The sequence below is a fragment of the Myxocyprinus asiaticus genome, chromosome 31 (genome assembly GCF_019703515.2).
Source record: "Myxocyprinus asiaticus isolate MX2 ecotype Aquarium Trade chromosome 31, UBuf_Myxa_2, whole genome shotgun sequence".
NCBI lineage: Eukaryota > Metazoa > Chordata > Actinopteri > Cypriniformes > Catostomidae > Myxocyprinus > Myxocyprinus asiaticus.
Genome location: NC_059374.1, coordinates 29720339 through 29745214, shown reverse-complemented (window position 1 = coordinate 29745214; position 24876 = coordinate 29720339). Strand labels below are relative to the sequence as shown.

At 45.3% G+C, this 24876-nt stretch overlaps 1 long non-coding RNA gene across 4 annotated transcripts in view; it reads left to right on the top strand.

Annotated features, from left to right (window-relative positions):
- LOC127422406 (uncharacterized) overlaps positions 1 to 16049 on the top strand; it is a 29113-nt gene extending 13064 nt beyond the window's left edge. For 2 of the 4 annotated variants that reach the window (XR_007894160.1, XR_007894159.1), the window contains 2 exons: positions 4101 to 4140; positions 15776 to 16049. This is a non-coding gene — a long non-coding RNA (uncharacterized LOC127422406). The remainder of the gene's footprint in view (positions 1 to 4100; positions 4141 to 15775) is intronic. The other 2 variants (XR_007894158.1, XR_007894161.1) reach the window with 2 other exon arrangements.
- The last annotated feature ends 8827 nt before the right edge of the window (positions 16050 to 24876 follow it).

The following is a 24876-nucleotide window of genomic DNA, read 5'->3' as shown; positions in this document are numbered from 1 at the left end:
CGATCTGTCACCGTCTCTTCAGCCCTTGGACCGACCTCACATTTCTACGGACAGGCGTTCCCCTACAGCAGGTCTCCAGGCACGTCATGGTCATGAAAGACACCTCCAAAATGGGCTGGGGCACTGTTTGCAATGGGCACGCAGCCACCGGCTTATGGACGGGCCCGTGGCTGCATTAGCACATCAACTGCCTCGAGTTGCTGGCAATTCTGCTCGCCCTGTGGAGGTTCCGGCCATTGATCCAGGGCAAGCACGTGTTAGTTCTGACAGACAACGCGGCAACAGTAACATATGTCAACTGTCAATTCGCCCGCCATCTCCTCCTCTGGAGTCAGCAGCACCTCAAGTCGCTGCGAGCCACTCACATCCCGGGCGACCTCAACACTGCAGTGGATGCGCTGTCATGGCAGGTTACCCTCAGGGGAGAGTGGAGACTCCACCCTCAGGTGGTCCAGCTGATCTGGAGTCGATTCAGATAGGCACAGGTAGACCTGTTTGCCTCCCAGGAATCCTCCCACTGCCCGCTCTGGTACGCCCTGACCGAGGCACCTCTCGGTATAGATTCACTGGCACACATCTGGCCCCCTGAACTGCGCAAATATGCGTTTCCCCCAGTGAGCCTACTTGCACAGACCCTGTGCAAGGTCAGGGAGGACGAGGAGCAGGTCATCCTGGTAGCACCCTACTGGCCCACCCAGACGTGGTTCTCACGCTCCTCATGACAGCCCCCCTCCCCCCCCTGGCGAATTCCCCTGAGGAAGGACCTTCTTTCTCAGCGACAGGGCACCATCTGGCACCCATGACCAGACCTCTGGAATTTCCATGTTTGTCCCCTGGACGGGATGTGAAAGACCTAAGCGGTCTACCACCCGCAGTGGTAGACACGATCACTCAGGCTAGGGCCCCCTCTGCGAGGTGCCTGTATGCCTTAAAGTGGCGTCTGTTTGCTAAGTGGTGTTCTACCCGACAGGAAGAGCCCAGAGATGCGCAGTCGGATCGGTGCTTTCCTTCTTGCAGGAGAGGTGGGAAGGGCAGCTGTCCCCTTCCACCTTGAAGGTGTATGTAACCGCTATAGCGGCACACCACGACACAGTGGACAGTAAGACCTTAGGGAAGCATGACCTGATCATCAGGTTCCTGAGAGGTGCCAGGAGGCTGAATCCCTCCAGACCGCACCTCGTTCCCTCATGGGACCTCTCTGTAGTTCTTCAGGGTCTACAGAGAGCCCCCTTTGAGTCTTTGCAGTTAGCTGAGCTTAAGGCACTCTCCTTGAAGACTGCCCTCCTAACTGCGCTCACTTCCATCAAGAAGGTAGGAGACCTGCAAGCGTTCTCTGTCAGCAAAACGTGCCTGGAGTTCAGTCTAGGCTACTCTCACGTGATCTTGAGACCCCGACCGGGCTCTGTGCCCAAGGTTCCCACCACCCCTTTTAGGGACCAGGTGGTGAACCTGCAAGTGCTGCCCCAGGAGGAGGCAGACCCAGCCCTGTCGTTGCTGTGTCCGGTGCGTGCTTTATGCATCTATTTGGATCGCACGCAGAGCTTTAGAGTCTCTGAGCAGCGCTTTGTCTGCTTTGGTGCACAGTGGAAAGGAAGCACTGTCTCCAAGCAGAGGATCGCCCACTGGCTCATTGACGCCATAGCTATGACATATCATGCCCAGGACGTGCTGCCCCCGGTAGGGCTACGAGCCCATTCTACCAGGGGTGTAGTGGCCTCCTGGGCCCTGGCCAGGGGTGCCTCTCTAACAGACATTTGCAGAGCAGCGGGCTGGGCAACACCCAACACCTTTGCGAGGTTCTACAACCTCCAGGTGGAACCAGTCTCGTCCCGTGTAGTGGCACGCAATACAAGCAGATAAGTTTGGGATAGCCAGCCGGGTGTATTGCTTGCACATAGTGCCTTTCACCTCCCCTGAGCTGAAGATGTGTGCCATTAATTCCCAGTAGTGTTCACAAACTTTGTTCCCTGGTTGACTTCCTCCGAGCCCTGTGGCAGTCGAGTTTTCAGAGAGACTCACTGCCGGTCCAGTACACATGCTAACTAAAAGCCCTGTACTAGGGTAGGTGCTCTGCATGTGGCGGTCCCCGGTAGGTAATCCAATGCGATGTATATCTTCCGCTAATTCGTTTCCCTGTTGGCAAACTGTGTCTTCCTTTGGCAGAGGCCCTCTGCCACAGTCTCCATGTTTGTAGTAACTCCTCCCCTGTTGGGTAGGACCTACCATGAGACTTCCCCACATGACATACTTCTGACATAGCTCGGCAAGACCATTTGACGTATTCCCACTTAAATATACACCCTCTCTCTGGGCGAGGTGTGGTCTCCGCGGTGTCCTCCCCTTGGGAGGGACACCCCCCCCCCCCCCGACTAGACCTGGTTGGCCCAGTCGGAAAATCCCCCTTTTTTTAGGGAGTGGAAAAAAGAAGGGGAAAAGAGGCCACGACTGGGCTAGCCTATCTCTATCTTTTGGGTAGTCGACTTGTCCCTAAAGGGCCGTTTGACACTCATAACTATGTTGGGGGAGGTTACATATTGGCCTGGTGCACTGGCTACGAGGCACACAGTTGTCTGCCTGTCATACACCGCCAGTTCATGTAACACAGTTCAGCCAATTGCGGCGTTTTGTATTGGGACCCCTAGTGTCACTACATCGACACAGCGTCGAGTGAGTGACAGATAGGGAACATCATGGTTACTTGTATAACCTCCATTCCCTGATGGAGTGAACAAGACGTTGTGTCCCTCCTGCCACAATGCTGAACTACCCGCTGATTTGGCCGGGACCTTGTCTCAGCTCCTCAGCATAAAACCTGAATGAGTGGTTGCATACCAGCTCCTTTTATACCTATATGTCTGGGGGAGTGGCATGCTAATACCACTCACCAATTTTCATTGGCCTTTTATCAAAGACCAGAGGTGTCTCGGGCTCCCAAGAGTGACCCCTAGTGTCACTACATCGACACGTCTCGTTCCCTCCATCAGGGAACGGAGGTTACACAAGTAACCTGAAGTTTTAAATCAACTGAGAATATAAAATTAATTAAGAAAGAAAAAGAAAAAAATTTAATAAATTAAACAATGCAGTGTAATCACTAATCTGCAGTGCTAAATCAGAGAATGCACAGGTAAACTGATGCGCTTTCAGTCTGGAGTTCTGGACTTGAATGGGACTATAAACAGGTGACACAGTAGTTGTTATTTTTAGGGGGAAACTACCATCCATTACACGAGAGGTGTAATTGTTAACTCCTTAAAAGAAATTCACAATTTACAGCTGAAATGAAATCCATTAACTCTAGTTCTGCTAATATAAATTTGAACCAATACACCCAATCCAACCCATCAGAGTTAAAGCTGGCAATTTAAGTGGTTTAAAATCTTTCATGACAAAATGCTATTTTGCTAGTTATATGCCTGACTTGTAGTTGGCGTTGGGGACAGGGATCGCTCCCAGGGACAGGTGCTTGGCTCCTACAGTTGAGGTCTACTCTCCACTAGCTGACACTTTCCAGTGGGGCTGCCAATAAAAGTAACAGTGGAGCTTTGAGAGGATAAGAATTTACAAGAAATAAAAATCTCTTCTCAATCGGTGACAGCCATACATTAGTTTTGGCAGTGGTAGTCTAATGCTAAAGATTGTAGGTTAGTAACACAATTCCAGAGCAACCATAACTGTGATGGTGATGTCCATGATGTAATGCTATTTGTTGTGTATTCTTGATGAACCTTTGTCAAGCAACAACAGAAGACTTAAAAACATACTGTACATAAATTATTTACCAGTTATACAAAGAGCAATGACCAGCAGTTAAGACAAACAAGACATTGGTGTAGAGTACACTCTTAAAAACTTATAAGGGACTATTCTCAGGAAATTTGGATCATGAGACACATGGCTGACATCCACAAACAATGGCCCTATTTGATGAGCTCAAAATGCCTAAGAAGATGAACAGTGGAGCCAGAAGTAATGATCAGCAGACTTTCAGGAGTAGTGATTTATGTTCATTTCTATTCCTAATGAAGGCAAGACTAAAGCAAGAATCACTTGCATTGAACAAAATTGAAATTCTTCTAAAAATCTTTGTTTATGTTCAGCAGAAGAAAGAGAGTCATACACATCTGGGATGGCATGATGGTGAGTAAATGATGAGATAATTTAAATTTTTGGGTGAACTATTTCTTTAAGTTTGGCCTTAAGTGTTGGGGTAGCAATCACAGTAAATTACAAAAAATGTCCCAGATTAATCTATTTCACCCTACATGCATAATGACAATAATACCATATGCCATGCCCTGTTTGCTTGCCTATTTGTGAGGTTTATCTCTTTGAAATAGGATTTTAAAATAATTTCATAAACACTTCAGTATTAAGCCATTAAATTGTATTTAAATGCCACAGTAATGTTGTGCTCTGCTTGTTTACTTTCAAATACTCCTGTCTGGATGAAACATGACAGTTCAAAACTGTTAAAAAAAACAGTTGGCACGTGTATAAGGGTGTTGATTTGGCTTGAACATTGTACATGCTTGTTTTTAAAATTGGGGTGGGGGGTTACCTCCCAATCATTCTCTAGTCTAGACCATTAAACTAAATAAAGAGAAAGTAAAACAACAAAAAGCTCCTGATCAGAAAACCTCCAGCATGTTGCTTAATCAACTTGTCTAGAGTGGCTTTAGTTCAGCAGCTGAAAGCTTTAAGTCTCATGAGCTTAAAAACAGCAAATCTTTACAAATACTCAACATTCCTCTTTTACATCTTTGCAAATTTGAATTGAACTAATTCATCCCACAATCCTTAGTATTTGCCTCTGTAGAACTCCTAACAACTATGAATCTCAGATTTGTGAATGTCCCGTTGATGAAGCCAATGTAACAGTTGCAGGCAAAACTTACAGTGATTGTGTGATTATCTATAATTAAAACAAAATGTAATTTAATTGAGAAATCACAAAGTTGCTATCCTGTTAGCACAGTGATATGTGCTGCGATTTGACTAGCACAATATCAGGTAAAAGGAGGAAGCGGGAGACGGCGAAATTCAATTCAAAAGGTAATTTATTTTACACTCAAAAAACTAGTTTTCAGCAGACCGTCAACACACTCTCTCTCTGGGTGTGCGTGCGTGGGTAGCTTTCTCTCTCCTCACTGGCATCTGGCTCGCTCTTAAAACCCGTCTCCACTCTCACTGCAATGACAAACAGCTGTTAGAGACAATCATTACCATGCGATGATCCTTACTGTTCCATATCTGTCACTCACTCGAAGTTGTGTCGATGTAGTGACACTAGGGGTCACTCTTGGGAGCCCAAGACACCTCTGGTCTTTGATAAAAGGCCAATGAAAATTGGCGAGTGGTATTTGCATGCCACTCCCCCGGACATACGGGTATAAAAGGAGCTGGTATGCAACCACTCATTCAGATTTTCTCTTTGGAGCCGAACGGTCATGCTCACTGAGCTGAATACTAATGTTCATTCACCTCTGCTGGATCTGACAGTGCATTTCAGCGGCTTCTCCCCCCTCTGCACTGGTGCATTGCAGAGAATGCCCCTGGGCACTTCGGCAGAAATAAAAGAGTATATTTCTCTAAAAGAGCGGCACACACAGAACGTCTTTTTAAAGACGCATCTTTTTAAAGATGCTTTTCCGATTGTGTGTTATTCCTGGTTGCGCTCATTATCTCTCGCCTTCTGACGGTCACGATCACTGTCTTTCATGTCTGGGCACTGCTCACGTGGAGACAGCGTTCGTGGATGGTCATGTTCTCATTGCGAGAATATGTCCATGGCAACGTTGTGGTCACGGCTCGCCTTCATAAGAAAGCGAGCCACCCCAGAGGCTCCCGCCTCGGTCCTTTTACCCACAGGTATGAGGCCAGCGCGGCTAGCACTGGGGGCGATTTGGGGACCCCAATGGGACCGCCTCCGCCGGGTATCCCCCCGCAGATTTCCCATTCTCCAGCACGCTCGTCTGCCCCGATCGGGCTTCCGGATGAGTCCGCCAGCTCGTCTCACGGCGAGTTCGACCTCTTATTCGTAGCCCGCGGAAGAGATGAGCTCTCGAGCGCAGCATCGGAGAACGGGCTCGTCCTGTCGGAAGCCTCAGCTGGGCTCCTCCCTTCGGGGTTGATTGCCCAGTCAAAGGCTGACGCGGAGATGACGACATGCTTTCCCGGACAGCCGCGAGCGTCAGCTAGAGTGGAACTCACTGCTCTTCCCTGAACCCTAGCGGCTCGGTGATTGGTTCCTTGGCTTGCGGCACCGCTCAAAGCCATGCCCCGCCCCCGTTCCTTTCTTCCCGGAAGTGCATGAAGAGCTGACAAGGTCACGGGAGGCACTTTTTACTGCCCGGTCCCGATCTTTTCAGCTTCCCTGCCCTCACTATCCTCGATGGTGGGGCGGCCAAGGGCTATTCGGCAATCCCCCGGTGGATAAAGGTGCTAGCGGTGCACCTATGCCCGCAGAGTGCCGCCACCTGGCGCAGGTGCCCAAAGCACCCGTCCAAGGCCTGTGGGTTTATGTCGTCTCTGACGGCCAAGGCCTATGGTGCCTCTGGACAAGCCACCTCCGCCCTGCACACCATGGCTCTCCTGCAAGTCCGCGAAGGAGCTAAAGGAATGCACGAGGGTAGTTCCACCCCAGGATTGATGCAGGAACTGTGCTCGGTGACCAACCTCGCTCTCCGAGCGACGGAGGTCATGGCGCGGTCTCTCGGGTGGACGATGGCCACACTAGTGGTCCAGGAGCGCCACCTTTGGCTCAACCTGGTCGAGATGAGTGAGGCCGACAAGACACGATTCATTGCTGCCCCCATTTACCAGGCGGGCCTATTCAGCAACACCGTCGAGGACTTTGCCCAGCAGTTTTCGATGGTAGAGCAGTAGATGGATGCTAGCCGGCATATCCTGCCCCGGCGCAGCTCAAGATTCCGTACCTCATCTACTCATCGCCAAGGGCGTCCCCCTGTGGTGACTGCACCGGCTCTGCCGCAGCCCGCCCCTTCGGCCTGGCCCCGGCATGGAGCCCACCGCAGGAAGCAGACGCCACCCGTCTCACGGCCGCCCAGAACCCATGAAAGGCTTCAAAGTGCCCTTGAGACGGGTGACCCAGGGACAACGAAACCCGCTGCTGGTAAGCAGATCTCCATCTTTTTGTTACCTTTTGCATTTAATTGCACTGCATGCCCAAGTGGCTGCAGTACTCAAGAGCTCAGCAAGAGCAGTTTCCTTGTTCCCTGGGTCACGTATCCGGTGTGCACGGCCGTCATCACGACCACCGTCCACCACTCCTGCCCCTGAGCACCCAGCTGTGGCACAAATCCGCCCCCGATGTGACAGTCTCCACGGGTCACGAGGACAGGCCTCTTCCTCCCCCGTCCCAGGCTGTTCCGGGGGTGGTCACAAGGAGCCAGGTAAGTGCTTCGATGTCCTTAGACTCAGCACGGCCATGACGTGGGGTGGCAGCTCGAGCTCCACCCCGCCACGAGGCCCCACCTGCCGGCGCGTCTGATGATGTTGTCCGTTTGGTCCCCTTTGTGCGGAACTTGGACACATGCCTTGCGCTTTCCAGACCATCGCAAGGGCTGGTCCGGACCGTCCGACTCGGCTGCACGATTCACCTCACCGGGCGTCCGCCCAGGTTCAGCGGTGTCCACTTCACCTTGGTGAAGGATGAAAACGCTGTTACCTTTCGCGGAGATCGCTACCCTCCTACGGAAGGGCGTGATAGAACCTGTCCCTCCAGCCGAGATGAAGAAGGAGTTTTTCAACCCCTACTTCGTCGGACCAAAAAAAGGCGGTGGGTTGCGGCCAATCTTGGACCTGTGAGTTCTGAACTAGGCTTTGCACAGACTCCCGTTCAAGATGCTGACGCAAAAACGCATTCTGGTGAGCGTCTGGCATCAAGATTGGTTTGCGGCGGTAGACCTGAAGGATGCGTGCTTCCACGTATCGATCCTTCCTCGACACAGACCCTTCCTGTGGTTTGCATCCGAGAGTCAGGCGTATCAGTACAAAGTCCTCCCTTTCGGCCTGTCCTTGTCTCCTCGTGTCTTTACGGAGGTCGCAGAGGCTGCCCTTGCCCCGTTAAGGGAGGTGGGCATTCACGTTCTCAACTATCTTGATGACTGGCTAATCCTAGCTCATTCTCGAGACATGTGCGCACACAGGGACCTGGTGCTCTCACACCTCAGCCGACTAGGGCTTCGGGTCAACTAGAAAAGAGCAAGCTCCTCCCAGTTCAGAGCATCTCTTTTCTCGGTTTGGAGTTGGTCTCAGTCTCCTTGACGGTGCGCCTTATGAACGAGTGCGCCCAGTCGGTGCTGGCCTGTTTGAAGGCGTTCAAACAGAAAACAGCAGTTCCACTGAAACTTTTTCAGAGGCTCCTGGGGCATATGGCATCCTTGGCGGTGGCCACCCCGCTCGGGTTGATGCATATGAGGCTGCTTCAGCACTGGCTCCAGATTCAAGTCCCGAGATGGGCATGGTGCCATGGGACATGTCGCATGGTCATCACACCGGTCTGTCACCGTCTTTTCAGCCCTTGGACCGACCTCTCGTTTCTATGGGCAGGTGTTCCTCTAGAACTGGTCTCCAGGCACGTCGTGCTCACGACAGACACCTCCAAAATGGGCTGGGGTGCTGTTTGCAACGGGCATGCAGCCACCGGCATCTGGACGGGGCCGTGACTGCATTGGCACATCAACTGCCTCGAGTTGTTGGCAATTCTGCTCGCCCTGCGGAGGTTTCGGCCGTTGATCCAGGGCAAGCACGTGTTAGTTCTGACAGACAACATGACAAGGGTAGCATATGTCAACCGCCAAGGCGGTTTGCACTCTTGTTGTTTGTCACAACCCGCCAGCCATCTCCTCCTCTGGAGTCAGCAGCACTTCAAGTCGCTGCAAGCCACTCACATCCCGGGCAACCTCAACACTACAGCGGACGTGCTGTCACGACAGGTTACCCTCAGGGGAGAGTGGAGACTCCACTCTCAGGTGGTCCAGCTGATTTGGAGTCGATTTGACAGACACAGGTGCATCTGTTCGCCTCCCAAGAATCCTCCCCACTGCCCGCTCTGGTACGCCCTGACTGAGGCCCCCCTCGGCATAGACACGCTGGCACACAACTGGCCCCCTGGCATGCGCAAATATGCATTTCCCCCAGTGAGCCTGCTTGCACAGACCCTGTGCACGGTCAGGGAGGACGAGGAGCAGGTCGACCAGGTAGCACCCTACTGGCCTGCCCAGACGTGGTGCTTGGACCTCACGCTCCTCGTGACAGCTCCCCCCTGGTGAATTCCCCTGAGGAAGGACCTTCTTTCTCAGGGACGGGGCACCATCTGGCACCCTCCTCTGGAATCTCCATGTCTGGCCCCTGGACGGGACGCGGAAGACCTAAGCGGTCTACCATCTGCGGTGGTAGACATGATCACTCAGGCTAGGGCCCCCTCTACAAGGCACCTGTATGCCTTTAAGTGGCGTCTGTTCGCTAAGTGGTGTTCTTCCCGTTGGGAAGACCCCCAGAGATACGCAGTCGGATCAGTGCTTTCCTTCCTGCAGGAGAGGTTGGAATGGAGGCTGTCCCCTTCCACCTTGAAGGTGTACATTGCCGCCATAGCAGCACACCACGACGCAGTCGACAGTAAGTCCTTAGGGAAGCACGACCTGATCATCAGGTTCCTAAGAGGCGCCAGGAGGCTGAATCCCTCCAGACTGCGCCTCGTTCCCTCATCGGACCTCTGTAGTTCTTCAGGGTCTACAGAGAGCCCCCTTTGAGCCTTTGAAGTCAGCCGAGCTTAAGGCTCTCTCCTTGAAGACTGCACTTCTGACTGCGCTCACTTCCATCAAGAGGGTAGGTGACCTAGGTGCAAGCGTTCTCTGTCAGTGAAACGTGCCTGGAGTTCGGTCTAGGTTACTCTCACATGATCCTGAGACCCTGACCGGGCTATGTGCCCAAGGTTCCCACCACCCCTTTAGGGACCAGGTGGTGAACCTGCAAGCGTTGCCCCAGGAGGAGGCAGACCCACCCCTGTCGTCGCTGTGTCTGGTGCACGTTTTACGTGTCTATTTGGATCGCATGCAGAGCTTTAGAATCTCTGAGCAGCTCTTTGTCTGCTTTGGTTCACAGCAGAAAGGAAGTGCTGTCTCCAAGCAGAGGATCGCCCACTGGCTCATTGACGCCATAACTATGGCATATGTCGCCTAGGACATGCCGCCCCCGGTAGGGCTACCAGCCCATTCTACCAGGAGTGTAGCGGCTCCCTGGGCCCTGGCCAGGGGTGCCTCTCTAACAGACATTTGCAGAGCAGCGGGCTGGGCAAAACCCAACACCTGTGCAAGGTTCTACAACCTCCGGGTGGAACCGGTTTTGTCCCAGGTAGTGGCACGCAACACAAGCGGATAAGTCTGGGATAGCTGGCCGGGTGTATCGCTTGCACATAGCGCCTTCCACCTCCCTTGGAACTGAAGACGTGTGCCATTAATTCCCAGTAGTGTTCACAAACTTTGTTCCCTGGTTGACTTCCTCTGAGCCCTGTGGCAGTCGAGTTTTCAGAGAGACTCACTGCTGGCCCAGTACACACGCTAACTAAAAGCCCTGTTCTGGGGTAGGTGCTCCGCATGTGGCGGTTCCCTGTATGGCTAACCCCATGCGATATATATCTTCCGCTAGTTCGTTTCCCTGCTGGCAAACTGTGTCTTCCTTTGGCAGAACCCCTCTGCCCCAGTCTCCATGTTTGTAGTAACTCCTCCCCCATTGGGCAGGATCTACCTTGAAGGCACTCCACATGGTTGGAAAGACCATGTGATGTATTCTTCCACTTCAACATCCCCCCTCTCTTTGGGCGAGGTGTGGTCCCCGCAGTGTCTTCCCCTTGGGAGGGACACCCCCGGACTAGACCTGGCGGCCCAGTCGGATAATCCCCCTTCTTTTTTAGGGAGTGGAAAAAGAGAAGGGGAAAAGAGGCCACGACTGGGTTAAGCCTGTCTCTATCTTTGGGTAGTCGACTTGTCCCCAAAAATGGCCGTTCGACACTCATAACTATGTTGGGGGAGGTTACGTGTCGACTTGGTGCGCTGGCTATGAGGCACACAGCAGTCTGCCCACCACACACCGCCAGTTCACGTAACACAGTTCAGCCAGTTGTGGCGTTTCGTATAGGGACCCCTAGTGTCACTACATCGACACAACGTCGAGTGAGTGACAGATAGGGAACGTCATGGTTACTGGTGTAACCTCCGTTCCCTGATGGAGGGAACGAGACGTTGTGTCCCTCCTGCCACAACGCTGAACTACCCGCTGAAATGGCCGGACCTTATATCGGCTCCTCAGCATAAAACCTGAATGAGTGGTTGCATACCAGCTCCTTTTATACCCATATGTCCGGGGGAGTGGCATGCAAATACCACTCGTCAATTTTCATTTACATCGACACAATGTCTCATTCCCTCCATCAGGGAACGGAGGTTACACCAGTAACCATGACGTTCTCATCTCCTGATCTTGCTCTCCATTCACAAGCCGCTGCTCAACCATGCCCCCACCACCACAATTAGTTACCATGAACTAAAAATGAACAATACTTTTACAGTAATTATTAATCTTGGTTAATGTTAATTTTAACATATAGTAATAAATTTTTTAAATCAAAAGTTGTATATGTTAACATTAGTTAATGCACTATGAACTTACATGAACTAACAATGAACAACTGCATTTTTATTAACTAGCATTAACAAAGATTAATGAATGATGCAAAACAAATATGAATTGTTTGTTCATGATACTTAATGCATTAACTAATGTTAACGAATGGGACCTTATTATAAAGTGTACCCAATATCCTACATGTTGTACACATGTTTGCAGTGAGAACTTTTGCGACAGTTTAATTCCTCACAGTCTGAGGTTGGTAGGTCAACCTGTCAAAGTGTTTGTTTACCACAATTTAGCTCTTTATTCTATTACTGCTGGATTAAAGCAAAATAAGGACTGCTCACATGGCTTTACATAATGATGGGCTTATGGATAAAATTTGAGATTTTGAACACAGTGCCTACAGTATTCAAGCATAAAAGGAGCAGAAGCATAGTGTTTTTATCAGCTCAGGAAATGTATTGGGAGAAACCTTGGTATTACTGACAATATATAGCCTATAATCCCCTTGTAATACAAAATACATAGACAAAATACTTATTTAACAATATTCAAGATAAATTATCTGAACACAAGAGCTTCTCAGGTAAATTAATCTTGTTTTAAGGATGTTTAGATTTATTTTATTTTTTTTACTGGAAAATAAGACAAAAATACTGATTAAAAATGTATGATTGAATCTGTCTATATTTGATACTTTAAATCAGGGAAAAAGGAGATAAACATATTGTTCTGAATTTGATACTGGAAGAGAATAAACAATGCCAAAACTGTTCATGCTACTTTCTGTGTGTTTTGAGGGAATAGGCAGTATAAAACATTATTTCATTTTATTTTAAGCCTGTCAAAGGGCCCAAAATTAAAGCTCTATTAGTCAATGGTGAATCAAAGGTCAGAGATGTCATACCTACCCTTTTACAAATCATGTCTTACTGGGGAGTATATTAATTCAGATCCACACAATCTTCAACTTGAAGATAGTTTAAATCTATTGGTTTAGTACTGTATATACACCATTATTAATCTTCACACTGACCCTGACAGGGTATCAATCTTGTCCCAAGTAAGCATGAAAGAAAACTAGCTGGAGATTGACCTTTCTAGGTCATACAAATGCGTATTTGTAAGTCTTTGTGGTTTAAAAAAAAACATATCCTAACAATATAAATGTTGGTACTACAACACTTCACAATAAGGTTGTATACATTAACATTAATTAATGCAATAGTTAACATGAACTAACAATGAACTGTACTTTTAGTATATTTCATAATCTTGGTTAATGTTAATTTCTACATACTACATTACTTAATGCATTATAAACTAAAATGAACTAACAATGAACAATAATATATTTATAAATTAACATGAACCAAGATTAATAAATGGTGTGAATAATATTGTTTATACATTTTTGAAACCTAATGCATAATGTTAACATTCACAACCTTGTTTAACTAAATGTTTCACTATCGGCTATGGACAAGGAACATTTAAAGTTGTAATTCATGCTGAACACAGTACATAACACAGTTACTACCACCATTATGAAAAGACTCCCTAGTTTGTTATCAAAACATTGTGTCTAAATGTGTGTTACTGACAAGTAGAGATAAGATGCTATGGAAGCGCTGAAACATGAATGAACTAAGCATTCATTTTCTTTGTTTTCTGGATTATCACAATGTCAGATATTATTATCGCGGCACCAGATTTTCCCTTTGAGATATTTCACTATTGAGCAGCTGACAGACATGGGATAATGGAATTCAGTGGAGCATTCAGGTGTCAATGACATGTGTGACACAACTATAGCAAATATTTTCCCATTGCAGTGTTTTGCCTATGAATATATTAAAAATACATTTATACAGGCAGTTGTTGGTGTATGCTTAAGAATGTTAGTCAAACCTCACAGATTAGCGCACAGTGTCATACACTGCCTGCATCCTTATTCTTTGTAAAGCTGCTTTGGAACACTGCGGTATGTATTGTGAAAAATGCTATACAAAATAAATGTAATCAGATTTAACTTTATTTGATTTTTAGGAACTAAGAAAGTGCAAACTTTCTTTTAAGCTACAAGGAGATATTAATTTTTAGATTGAAGTCTAGCCTTATAAGGACATAATTCCAAAAAGAACTCCAGAAAAGTGCTTTTCTAGTTCCATCTAGTCTTTCCTGAAACTGACTTGTGATCCATTAATTGAAAATAATTGATAATGTCTGTGATGTATTAAAACTGCATTACTGTATATTTTACAACCTTAAAACATTAGCCTGTGTTGTAAATCAACGTAGTAGATATTCTTTTAGAAATCATGTTTATTGTTTAGTAGATCATGAAGATTACATCAATTATTGATTTATGATAATAAAAAAGAAGAAGAAGAAGAATTTAAAAATTACATTTCATAGGTATCCATTTAAAGCTTGAGCAAAAACGTCCCTTGAAGGCTTGTATTATGGTAAGGCGAAACCATCCTGCAACTTCAAGATACATTATGTCCAATATGTCCAACTGACAAAATTACATTTTAAGTTGCCAGTTTGGAGGAAGGGCCTGAGATAGGGCAGATTTTTTTATTTGTCATATCCTAGTTCCACTCATGCATTAGACACTGAATATGTTTAGTTTAACTGCAAATACCCCCTTTCATGGCACAATTGAGTGGAATAAATTTGCATTGATTCCCAAAAGACCTAAATCCACTTGGCAACTGTTGCTGTAGCTAAGTACTTTTATCCAAAGTCAGGGATGTCAGCATAAGGGTAATCAAACAGAGGTATGTATTATAGCACTGCTGAAGAAATTTTTGAATGGGCAATGTGCCCTGACCTTTATCTGACTAGTGACTACTACTTCATTTTTACAGTATCTCCAGATTCAGTAAACCAATATGAAGCAAGTAACACAAGCCAAGTTAATTACATGGCTACACTGTGTGTAAACTGTTGTTGATAATGAGAATGAAAACATTTACATTTTAATTATGTATAGTATATTTGCTAAATGTTTTACTTTCAGGAGTACACTAGGATTTAGATGGATTCAAAGCTTGTGGACATGGACTAAAAGTCACAAAACTATTTTAACAAAACAGAACAATTAAGTTTTAATTAATTATTCTGTCCAGTACTTCAGTGCTGACAAATAATTAGATTACACACTGCACTGAGTAATCACAAACACATCACAAATTGTTAGAATAGGTTGTAAATGTATTTTCACAGCTGACTATGGCATCATACTGTATTCTGACAGCACAGAGACTAAAGAAACGTTTGGTTTATGAATATGTTTCACAGAAATGCATGAAATGGCTCTTCAGCAATTAAAATATTTTACATTTTACAGTAGGAGTTGATACTTACAGATGCATGTAATGGAATAGCAATAACAAAGCTTTCATTTAATTTGAAACTGTAAGCACAAGGTTTGTGTGTGTGCAGAGCTGGCTAATAAAGTAGACAAATTAAAACTGCGGAGGACTTTCTCACTGATCCATGAGAGGTTTATACTCTCCATCTGGCAGGGTTCCAGGCAAGCATGGTGGCCAAAAATACACTCTATAGATGGTACCCAGAAAGACAAAGAGTGACTCTTTGTGTGTGTTCGCAGGAGAGAATTTACATCCTGTGTAAAATTATGTTGAACTTGCTATTTGAAACACTGGTAAATCAACAAAAATTGTTCAACATTTAAGATAGAGTGGAAATCCTGTAACATGTTGTGTCATGTTGCATGTTATGTTTTAACTCACCATTATGACATAACATTAAATAAATGCTCATGTAATTATTGTAAGAGACAACTTTCAAGTCAGTTTGTTAGCTGTAGGTGAAGTGGAAAAGGAATGATTCACATAATTTATATCAGGTTAATATATCAGACTGAACATGGACCTCCTGTTACATCTTATGTAAAAAAATGTCACAGTGTCAAAAAAGTGTTGCATTTTAAGGCTGGCCTATAATAATATTATTTACATTGCAAAGAAATCCAAATAATCCTTTTTGATGTACAGAGTCATATATTTGTACAATTTAATGTGGAAGAGACACTGAAACTTCTACTGTATAGCTATGCTTAGATTCTAAACTTTATTTCCCTTTCAAGTCAGTAACTGATGCTGTGGGAGCTCCTCCATGGGGTGGTGACCTTGAAAACACTATACCATCTCGCCAATATGATTGGCTGGCGACGCTTGGCACTCTGCATCATCACAGGCCTATAAGCCGGAGCCCAGTGACACATCATCAGAATTTTCCTCTTTCAGGGTCGTGTAGACATCTCTGGAACCCTAAACCAACACTTCGCTGTTCTAATTTGCACTTGGTCAGAGAAGAGAACTCCTTTTTCTCCCTGTGTGCTCCAACAAATAAAAGCATGTCCTGTGTTATTGCATTGTTTGCATTGTGTGTTCTCTTTCATTGAAAGAAATTAAACAGCTTTTTGCTTTGAGTTGCAGGTGGCATTTTTGCTAATATTTCCACAAGAAAAAAAGCAATTTATCTCTCTGTCTGACAAGCATGAGCGCTGTTTTCTAAGAGTGCTTGTTGATACCGATTGCTCAATGTGAGCACAAGTAACTCATGACGCTTGGCTCTAGAAAGTCCCTTTTGTTCGGAAAGACAAAGCTGCTTCCCTCTCCTCCCGCGTGCACCTCTGCAGCTCATGAGGGACCGTATGAGTGAGACGTGATAAGATAGGATGCAGAGTGTGGAAATTCTAGGAGGGTTTTTTTTTTTGCCAGCTCAAGCTTTGCATGCCTCCTTTTCTCAATATTACGTGGCTTCGCCTGAACAATCTGTGCAACACAATAGGTGTGCATGATCCGATCACAGTCAGTGGAGATGAAGGGGATGCTGTACAGTATCACTGGTTCATTAGCGAGATGTGTATGTGCTCAGGTGAGGCACTTAAATATTTTCCTCTAGGGATGGGAATCGGGACAATTGGCATTCCAGCCACCAAGATCTCAAATATGTTCATAAAAGTGAGCAATAACCCAGAAAGGTGCACAAACTGTGTGGCACGTAAATTGCCTGAAACTACTTGCAGCCCTCTTGTCTCTGACAGCTTTTCGGTCAGACGTCAAAGGTTTCATGTTCTGATTCGCATGGACAGCACTGCAGTTGTGGCGTATAAATGCCTAACCTGGCAAGCCAAATTCTCCTCTGTAGCAAGACATGTCTCCTATCAATATGTTCATTGCATGCCACCTGAACAGCGGAGCAGATTTACTCTCATGTCAGGGTGCCAGGATGGGAGAATGGAGACTCCACCCTCAGAGGATCTGGGAGGTATTTGGGGAATCCAAAGTGGACTTGTTCGCCTCTCTGTAGACCATGCATTGTCCCCTCTAGTACTCCATGACACAAACTCTACTAGGCTTGAATGCCTTAGTTCACAGATGACCAACGAAACGCAAATATGCATTTCCCCCTGTATGCTTGCAACATCAATTACTGTGCAAGATACAGGAAGACAAGGAAACAGTGATACTAGTTGCTCCAAAATGGCCCAACAGCCACTGGTTCCATAGGTGGTAAAGTTGTTGAATGCTTCCCCCTGGGAAAATCCTATGAGAACGAATCTGCTCTTGCAAGCTCGAGGCACGATCTGGCATCCTCAGCCAGATCTGTGGAGATTGTATGTCTGGACTCTGAACTGGGCTCATCTAAAATAAGTGTGTTGTCACAACCGGTGCTAGGCACTATACGACATGCCAGGGCTCCCTCAACAAGGCAGCTGTATATGCCTTAACATGGCGACTTTTGGCCAATTGGTGTTCCACCTGAGGTGAGGACCTAACACATTGCCCTATGCAGACGAGGTCTTTTTTCAGCAAGAGCATTTGGATGCAGGACTCACTCCATCCACGCTCGCGAGTTTGCGTTACTGCCATAATGACCACTCATGACCCCTGCGGGCTTATCTGTAAACAAACACCAGGGGGATCAGCAGATTTCTGCATGGTATGAGACGGCTAAGACCATTTTGCCCTGCTCCCATCCCATTCTGGGACTTAGCACTGGTGTTAAACACACTTACAGGTTACTGTTTGAGCCACTAGAAGCGGTAAGCTTACGCATACTCTCTTTGAAGACTGTACTGCTACTCACATTGGCATTAGTCAGATGTGTTGGGGACCTTGATGCCTTTTCAGTCATCAACTCTTGACATTGGACCACTACCAAGTGTCTCTGTCTTGGCATCAAGCTGTATGGTTTATTGTTACTCTACTTTCCTTCTTATTTTTCAATATGAAGTCAAAGTTGTCAAAGTTACTGACTTGAAAGGGAACGTCTTGGTTACTGATGTAACCTAGGTTTTCGGAATGTAGGGAACGCTTTGTAGCTGTGCTGCACTACTGATTTTTCACTGTTTAGGGACCGAGAGATGCGCTCTCCTTCCATCAGTTGGAAAATCCTGATGGTGTGGTGCTGGGCTCTGGCTTATATGCCTGCAGTGATGCATACATAGGGTGGAGTGCCAAGCATCACTTGCAAATTAAATTAGTATGATGGTATAGGGTTTCAAGGTCACCATCCCTAGGAGGAGCTCCCACAGCATCAGCTACTGAAGCAGCGTCTCTTTCCCTACTTTCAGAGAATCAAGGTTACATCAGTAACTGAGATGTTTTGGTTGAAGTTTACTTTTTTTTTAACACGTTTACATTTTTTCACAAACATTAGTTTGCAATCAAACAAAAATTAGTGCACACCATTTGAAGAACCCTGATTTGTATTAAAAATTCCAATCTATGAATAAAATGTTACCTTTACAAAATTATTGATCCTGACCTCTACAGTACATTAAGCTAAATAAAGGCATTTGGTTTTATTCTTGTATGTTTTTACATACAGCAACTCCTAGCAAACCACTACACACACACACACACTTGTTGAGTGATTGAGTTGAAAACATAATGATTCACATACAGTAAACAACCCACAGTGTCATAAATGATATAAAATTACAAAATACTAGTGTGATAACAGAAAACATTTGGTCAAACTGAGATTTGCTCATTTGCAAACATCTTCCAAGAGGAATTCAGCGCTCAATTTAAGCTAAGCTCCTTTCTGGAACACATCCATGAGTCTGTGAGTTGATCTGACTAGTCTTGTTTGCCAGTGGAGATTTACTGCATTCTTAATTCCCATTACCTCAGTATCTGGCACTATTATGCCTAGAACCCAGACTAATCACCAGAATCCACACTGACAGAGGTGGACAATAGAAAACATTGTAATTTTTTTCTCTCTCTAATTTAATCAAAGCCTTTGAAAATATTCCTTCTAGTGATCCTGCAACCTGCTTTCATAACATTTACTCCAAAGTTTAGGTTTTATCATCCATTCCATGACACCCCCATAGGGCTGTTAACATCTGTTGGGAAATGTCAGAACGGACCCATTTTTATCTTTGATGATATGTCAAACAAAGTTTGGTGTTGTAATTGTAGATTATTCTAAAGGGCCATGCAGCTCTGAGAAAGACAAGCAACCCACTTCTTTTGTATTTGATCATTTGTGACTTAGAAACCATATGAACAAAAGTATATGGACACGTTCTTCTAAATAACAGGTGTGATAATTCCAGTAATTTCACTGAAATCAAATAATACATTAACATTCTAGAGAAGCTGCTTCCAACTTTGTGGCAACAACTTTCTTGGAAGGCACTTTCTGTCCCAGCATGACAATGCTCCTGTTAACAAAATAAGGTCCACAAAGAAATGGCTTACTGAGCTTGGTGTGGAAGAACTTGACTGGTCTGCACAAACCACAATCCCACTGAACACCTTTAAGATGAATTTGAATGCATCTACCAGAGTAAGTGCTTGACCTCACTGATACTTTTGTATCTGAATGGGAGAAAATCCCTGCAGGATTCCAACATTTAGTGGAATAAGGACTGGAAGCTGCTATATCAGCATAGGGGTGGATTAATGCCAATACTTTTGAACTGAAATATTAAACAACCACATCTGGTAAGTAGAGAATAACGTGATTATTTTAAATGTCATGTAAACACGGATTTCTTGCCTTATCAGATTTTTTAAATGAGCTGATTTTAAAGAGTAATCAGTGTATTGGTGTGCATGTAAATGGGCTCAGTGTTCACCCATACCAGCCCATCAGCATTCCCATTGGCTGTCTTCTTTTGATGTATTAGAGCAAAGTTTTACAGGTGGTTCATCCACTGGAGTGGAGTGTGCTCTGTGATGAGTGCAACACCCCACAGGCCAGCACAGCCCCAACACTGCCCACTTGATTGCCTGGGCTTTCTTATCAAAATAATTTATCTGTGGGGGGACAGCTTTCAGCAGACTTTGACTAGATGCTCATTCTTCTTCAGAAAGAACAGTCCTAATCCTGTTTCTTGAAATAAATTTTTCCACGGCTATCCTCCATTCTACTCTCTTGACTAGAACCTTTCTTGTCAGGTCTTGTAGAAAAAAAGAATATATAGCAGAGGTGCTCAGGTTTCCCCTCCCAGAGGCGAAGACGTGCGCTTTTTACCTCCAGTCATGTTCACGAAGTTGTGGACCCTGGATGTCATTCCTCCTTAGCCCTGTGGCAGGTGAGTTTGCGGAGAAACTCGTTGCCGGCCCAGTAAGTGTGCTAACTTGGCCCTGTACTGGGGTAGGTACTCCACATGCGCTGGTTGCCCATATGTAACCCCGTGTGATGTATCTCCCCATTGGTGAACCTGTGTCTTCCTTGGGCAGAGGCCCCTCTGCCCCCGGCCACTGTGTTTGTAGAGCTCCTCCCCCCCAGGTAGGACCTACCACGGGGCTTCTCCACATGAGACACTGCTGACAAGACTCGGTAAGACCATGTGACGTATTTCCACACAATTTCCTCCCCCTCGGGCAGGGTGTGGTCTCCGCGGTGTCTTCCCCTTTGGAGTGACCCCCCCCCCAATATTCTATATTTTATAGAATTAATCTCACTGTAATCCTACCACCGAATCGCACTCATTATTGATTATGTGAATGTGATTACTTCCTGGTTTCCATAGGACCAAAAAACCCATCTCTCTGAGGCTGCTCACACAACACACTTTCAGTAGAACCACAGAAAAGGTAAACACATTTGAATTGATGCAAAGACGTCTGATGGGCAGGAGTGCATTAACACAGGGGCTTATACGGGCTGAAGCCCAAGGGCCTCCAACTCCCATGGGGCCCAACCGGAGGAGCGCATTTAAGAGCTTTCAGCGGGAGACGCATTTGTTGACATGGTAACAGTGAGCAACAATTAAAGGCATCTGTGTAGTGCTTGTCCCCACATCACTGAAGCTGTTCCACCAGAGCATTTCTCTGTCCTGAGTAAAGTTAGCTAACCATACTGGTAAATCTGTTGTGTGGTGAACAGTTTGGAATCAAACCATTCTACTTGTACCATTACTGACCGTGCTCAAAACCATTCGACCTGATTACGGAAAAGCAGCTTTTTATAATGGACAAGGGCACTAGATCATTAGATCTAATGTGGATACAAAACACACTTTACCTTTGTGCTCAATGAGTTTGCCAATGCAGGAGAGAGGTAGCTTGGAAGAGAGCTTGCGGTTCTTATGCTCATTTAACACTTCTTTTTCACCTTATAGAAAAAAGTGGAGCACTGATAGGGCTTTGGAGACATTGGAGAATTGAGAGATTAATTATTTTAATATTTGCTTTTGAAAGGGGGATAGCTGATCCCAGATCAACTATAGCTGAAGATTCTATGTGAAGGTGGAGAACTATGAAGTATCCCACTTTGCCAAAAAAAATAAAAACTTTTGGCAAGAGTTAGAATTGGAAATCAAGACAAGCAGGTGTTCAGGTGTTTCCAGTTATTGCTTGGCGGCTCTGTTTGTTTACCATCGCCAGGGTGACGCTGCCACATGCACAAAGAACTCTTGACAGGTGTATAAAAACAGACATTCAAAAGGCTGAAAATGTAACGATTGTGTCCTTTTGCAACTTCCTCCTTGGCAGTGTGTGTGTAACAAGGTGATTAGTCCTTTTGCCTGAGTTATGAGTGGTAGATGTCCTAGCAGTTAATGAAAACTTTCTTACTGACTCACTTGTGTATTGAGAGAATAGTCAACAGTTCACTGTATGCATGGGTAGGGCCCTTTCAAAATCTAATTTTTTGTGGGTGACAAAACTGTTATACTGGAAAGCATGTATTTTGCAAACTGGTTTGTGTTTTACCTACTGCTAGACAAAATTCAGTTTCCATCCATAGCATGCCTGAAAGAGAATGTTCAAACAAAAACAAAAAATGTGTCTTCTTTTACTCACCCCACCTTTACTCACCCTGTTCCATGGAAAAAAGAGAGTCGTACAGGATTGGAATAACACGAGGGTGAGTTAATGATGACAGACTTTTCATTGTTGGGTTGCACTCTTCCTTTAACGCTCACACACACACATAGATCTGTTTAGAAGTACTAAAAGCGTAATGCAGCAATGCAGTGGTGCTTACTCTGTCATGCATGGGTAACCTAAAAACCTTAATCCCACCTTTAAATTCATGCCACCTCAACATACAGCTCTCAAGACTGACAATGATGTTTATGCCCCTTGTTGGCACCTAATCAGTGGTACCAGCCTGAACCAAACTACACTGTATGCTTATATTGTAACTCATAAGAAGGGGCCGACCACCTCCGTTTGGGGTTTTTTGAGCTTTGCTAAAGCTTACATAGTGGAGTAAAATCGGGGTTATACAAACACTAATTAGAACCGCTGACTCATTCATTTAGTTTCGGTGCAAGCTTAGTACACACCTTTACATACTGTATAGTTCTAAGATTACATACTGTAAAAAACATCCTTTGGTCTGACAATGCCTAAAAACAAAAGCTAACCTAACACTTTCCCCTTCTATTGTAACTTCTACACACCCAATGGCAGCTTGTTGTTAAGGGGATAGTTCATCCAAAAATGAAAGTACAGTTATCATTTAGGCTACCCACTCTCATGTTGTTCCAAATTTGTATGACTTACTTTCTTTCGTGAAATATAATATGTAATGCAGAATGACAGCCTCAGTCACTATTCACTTTCATTTTATGGAAAAAAGATCCAGTGGCAATGAATACTTAATACTTAACATTCTGCCTAACATCTCCTTTTGAGGTCTACAAAAGAAAGTCATACAGGGTTGAAATGACATCAGAATGAGTAAATTATGACAGAATTTAAATTTTTTGGTGAACTTGATTTAAAGCACTTGTTGACTTCATTTTAGAAAATAGCATCTACAAATTAATCGTTACAACAAGCCATATGCAAGTTGTTTTGTATCTGCCAAGAGAATTATCTAACTTTCACTGAAATACAATGAGAAGTGGATAAGACAAATGGAGGGGTGGATAAGACATTAAGTTTTAATGGAGGGATGTTCACAAGAAGAAAAGGAAATGGGGTGACCCCATCATGTCCAGTCATGTCTTTTCATAGTTGAGGTTAATGTCAAACAAAGGAAGGCAGAAAGGCATCCTGGAGTGATGAACTAAAGCTTGTTTCCAAGTAGCTGGAGTGCTGCACTCACATAAAATATTAAATGTTAACTGAAAGGCCACAAACCCATCCATATCAGGAACTTAGTCAGATATATTAAATATATATTAATACTGATACGTATTAAAAAGTCATTAAAATGCTTGCTTAAGCAAAACACAACCTGTAAAGAAAATAAGGAAAAAAAAGTTGTTACATTTACGGTAAAATGTCGGCAGCTGTGGTTGTCAATAATTCATCATGAAAAATACAATGACCATGTTTCAGGCATAATGTGATGCCATTTTTGTGCCTGTATATTTTACGGATCACAACCGTTTATATTATTAAATTATATAAACTTAATGTACCAACTTTCTGGAGCTTAAAAAATCTGCTTTTCATTTAATAATATTGTTAAACACTGTAGTAACAACAAAAGGTCACATAATGATGTAATGTTCATCAAGAGTGGTCCTTCCAGGGGCAATGACCAATACACATGTAGAGACAGTGCTCAGTCACTCACACAAACACAAAACACCATCACAGTACCACAAGTGGCATGAAAATTATGCAATAGCATTAACTAATAAACTACATAAAATATAACTGTAGCAAAGGTTCGTATTTGGATCAAAGGAGGAAGTGAGAGCCGGTTTTCACAGTCCACGTGAGTCAGAGTTTTATTAACAAAAATAATAGAAAATCGCTTTGCAGCTTCACACTCAACCAAAAGTCTGCTTTGCAGCATAAAAGATGAGACAGGTCTGCTTTTCAGCACAACATGCTATATAAACACTCTGGTAACAGACACATAGTCTCTGGTCTGTATTTCTCCCTATCTCTCTCGACTGGGCCGTCTTTTATCTCCCCCAACTCTCACTGTGAACATAGAAATGGTAATTAGTCACAGTTCATCTCAGGTGGATGACCTTACTGCTTTCTCTCTCCCGAGACGGGCGATCGACCACACCCTCACCTCCTCATACCCCCACTGCCCAACTCAGGCCGGGGGAACCGTCCTGACTGCCTCCCCCCCCCCTCCCCTTTTCTGGAGAGGAAGTCCTCGACAGCCATCTGTGCCCCCGGTCTGTGGGCCACCTCAAACTTAAATGGCTGGAGTGCCAGATACCAACGGGTGATCTGGGCGTTGGCATCCTTCATGAGGTGGAGCAATTGGAGCGGGGCATGGTCCGAACAGAGTGTGAATGCTCGTCCCAACAAATAGTAGCGGAGAGCGAGGACCGCACACTTGATGGCCAAGCACTCCATCTCTATGGTGGGTGCTCCTCCCCCTCCACCACTTGGGACAGAACAGCACCCAGCCCCCTGTTCGATGCATCCATCTGCAAAACAAAAGGGAGAGAGCAATCAGGGGAATGCAGAAGCGGCCCACCACAAAGTGCAGCTTTTACATGTGTGAAAGCCCGTTGGCACAGCTCCGTACACTGGACCGGGTCTGGAGCTCCCTTTTTAGTGAGATCAGTCAGCATGCTGGTAACGCCCAAATAATTAGGCACAAACCTTCAATAATAGCCAGCCAGCCCCAAGAACTGTCTCACCTCCTTTTTGGTTGCAATCACTGTGGTTTTATCAATTTGGGGTCGCACCTGCCCATGCCCCAAGTGGAACCCCAGATACCGTACCTCCACCCATCCAATTGCGCACTTCTTCGGGATTGCTGTGAGCCCCACTCGTTGCCTGC